The sequence below is a fragment of the Propithecus coquereli genome, unplaced genomic scaffold, assembly GCF_000956105.1.
Source record: "Propithecus coquereli isolate 6110/MARCELLA unplaced genomic scaffold, Pcoq_1.0 Scaffold122, whole genome shotgun sequence".
Lineage (NCBI taxonomy): Eukaryota > Metazoa > Chordata > Mammalia > Primates > Indriidae > Propithecus > Propithecus coquereli.
Window position 1 is genome coordinate 1,955,680 of NW_012136303.1, and position 3,604 is coordinate 1,959,283.

The following is a 3,604-nucleotide window of genomic DNA, read 5'->3' on the forward strand; positions in this document are numbered from 1 at the left end:
CTGTGACACGATGTGCCAAGCACATCACCTCCGTGGTATTTTTCACAAAAACCTCTAGCCTTCACCATGAGAAAATTTAACTAAACCCAATTAGAGGATATTCTACAAGGTACCTAACCAGTACTCTTCAAAAATCCCAAGGTCGTGAAAGACAAGAAATGAATGAGGAACTGTCACAAATTGGCGGAGACCAAGGACAAAGAAAAACAACATTGGGGAAAAACTGGTGAAATCAGAGTAAGTGCTGTAGTTTAGAGTTTTTTTCTTTTTTAACCAGTGTTGATTAGTTTTGATAACTGGCTTCGTGGGATATTAACATTGGGGAAAACTGGCTGAAAAGTATGCAGGAACTCACTGTACCATTTTTGCAACAGTTCTGTAAATGTAAAATTTTTAAATAAAGGGTTTAAAAAAGGATCGAGTACAAAGGAATGACTGTTGAATGCTGGAAACATTAGGAAAGAATTTAGCCGGGGAAAAACTGCTGCAGTGACTGGACTCCAAAACATCCTGGAAGATAAGCACAGGAGGGATCATTACCGTATCTTGCATATATAGAACCAGACTGAGAGAAGTGAAATAATTTAAAATATATATTGCAATCCTAGAAGCCAATAGTTCATGTGACTGGGGCCAAACAACAGTGAAAGAGCTGGAGACAGGGCCACGAGTGTCCTTGAGTGGCAGGCTTACAAATTTTTAAGTTTGTTCTGTGGTAATGGAGGAATCATTGTTAGATTTTAGGCAGAGGAGGCATGAGACTGAGGTCTTCCACAGATCATCCTGAGGCAGCACAGAAGATAGATTGGAGAAGAGAGAATGGAAGCAAAGACAACAGGAGGCTGGTACGGTAGACCAGGTTATGGGTAAAGGATGTGGGCTGTGGTAATGGGGTCAGCTCTGATGGAAAGGATTCAAAAAAGTTTTGGAGATATATTTGATAGGATTTGGAGATTAATTAGATGGAATGCCTAAATTAGCCATTGCCAAGTATGACTGCATATTCTCAAAGTCCTTCCCTGTGGGGTGCTTTGAGGAAATCGCATTGTCCATGGCTACTCTTTGCTCAACAGGAATCTGTTCATAAGGGACCAACATTGTCCTTATGGGGTCTCTTCTTCTTGCCAACCAGAAGATTCCCCTGGCTCCACCCCATAAATGTCCTGCTCACAAAGGAGACCTACAAACACATAGGGTCTGACAGCAAAATGAGCAAGGAGTGACAGCAGCTTCTGCTCTGGAGTTACATGATGTGAGACATCCTTCTTAAAAGTCCAGAGAACACCAGCCCGTCAGCCACCGCTGAGTCCCAGTTTGATGCTTTGTAAGTTGTGGGATGGAGAGCCAAATGGTCAGTAAGAACATTACTTATTCCCAATAGAAGATTTCTTCATGCTTAATGTATGTGTGTGTGTGGGGTATCTTTGCCCTTTTTCTTACCTGCAATGAAGCTAGAGCTTTCTGGCTGCTTCTGAGACAGATTATTAATAAACAGGACAGGGTCTACTACTCGGGACCCAGGAGGGGCCTGTTTATATTCTCCAATCACTGTTAGATCAGCATATTAAACTCTATTTCCCTTAGGCCTTTCTCTTGGTTCTGTTTTAAATACGAGCACAATCATCTGGGTTTCCTATTAAGAACAGGGTCTACTGAAACTTTTCAGTAGGTGAGCAAGCCAGCTTGTAGAGAACAGTCAATCTAGGTAGCTAGGGTGGTTCTCAGCAGTTATGGCTGGGGTCCTGTCGTAAAGCACTTTTAATTGTCTCAGAAAAGCAATTCAGATGGAGGCCCTAATGTTTGTTAGTGGCCCTTGTAGGTGTCTTCATCTTCAACATAAGCACCAAATCCAATCTCATCTGAATAGATCTTTCTAGACTGTTTGTACCCACACCACAGGACAGGCTGTAAGTTGCCACTTATGAAAGCTGAGCGGCAGAAGTCTATATGCCTGGGTCACATAGAAGTCGTCTCTGTGGGAGGTCGGGGGGAGACAACAGCTTCTTACCCAAAACTAACAGAAGTGTACGAATGAAGGACCAAAAAAGTTTAATTATAAACACAGTCTTATATTGTTTAAGGAAATACAAGTGAGGCAACCCCTGAGGGAACTTTAAACGCACTTGACTCCCTGTGATATTTGTAGAGTTACCTGAGTGTTAGAAATTATACTCCAAGAAAACAAAGGTACTCCAATATAGTAATATACAATCCAGTGCTGTCATTCCCTGTTACTGGTTAATGAAAGCATAATGCAATTTTGTAAATAACTCTAAAAGAAAAGCAGTAAAAGGAGGGGGGCTGGAGATATCAACAATACTAAATACAAGTAGTTAACTCTTTTAGAAGGATGGAGTTACATCCAAAACAAGGAAGGATATAAAAACAGAGGAAAAGTTTAAATTCCATGAATCACCCTTGATAACATTTCAGATTTTTAACCAGATAAGTAAAAAGTGGCAGAGTGGGCTTGACAGGAATACTTCACATGGGATGAGACCTCTGGGGGTAGTTGAGCATGTTTTGTTAAAATTTCTGATGAGCTGACATCAGTATGTCTATCTCTTGATGAAAAATCAGTACCTAAATTTTTTTTTCCCCCCAAGAGACGGTGTCTCACTATGTTGCCCAGGGTGGACTTGAACTCCTAGGCTCAAGCGATCCTCTTGCCTCAGCCTCCTGAGTACAGTATCTGAATTATTTTTTTTTTTTTTGAGACAGTCTCACTCTGTTGCCTGGGCTAGAGTGAGTGCCGTGGCGTCAGCCTAGCTCATGGCAACCTCAAACTACTGGGCTCAAGTGATCCTCCTGCCTCAGCCTTCCGAGTAGCTGGGACTACAGGCATGAGCCACCATGCCTGGCTAATTTTTTCTATATATTTTTAGTTGTCCAGATAATTTCTTTCTATTTTTTTAGTAGAGACGTGGTCTTGCTCTTGCTCAGGCTGGTCTTGAACTCCTGAGCTCAAACAATCTGCCCGCCTCTGGCTTCCCACAGTGCTAGGATTATAGGCGTGAGCCACCGTGCTGGGCCCAGTATCTGAATTTTAAATAGAGTTATTTTAAGTCTTATAAAATGAGATTCTTTTTTACTCTGACATACGATAATAAAAGACAGAGCGGGAATGTATTATTATGAACTTCTTGATCAGTTTTAAACCACTCCATTTGATGTAACAAGTGAGGTCCTTCTCTCCTGACTAGGCTGTGGAATGCTGCTTTCCCCAACCCCTCCCTGCAAAAAAGCAGAATAACTCAATTGCTCATTTTGTTTTTATTTCAACGTAACATGCAGTAAAAAAAAAATTAACAGGATTTATTAGCATTTACAATGCTTACAAGGAAAAGGATTCTAAAAGCAATTTAGTTAAAAAAGCTCTAATTAAACACAATAAATCTATTTCCAAATATTCAGTTTGGACCAAAATTTAAGATAACATCTGATAGATATTTATGTCTGCTGTCTATCTGCAGTATTTTTATATAACCTCTGATTCTTGGGATATCCAGCCCCCATTTTTCTAACACAGCAGGGAAGACATATACATGTGGCCATTTAAATTAAAGGAAGAAATGGAGTAGGGAGATCCCAGGCTGCAAAAATA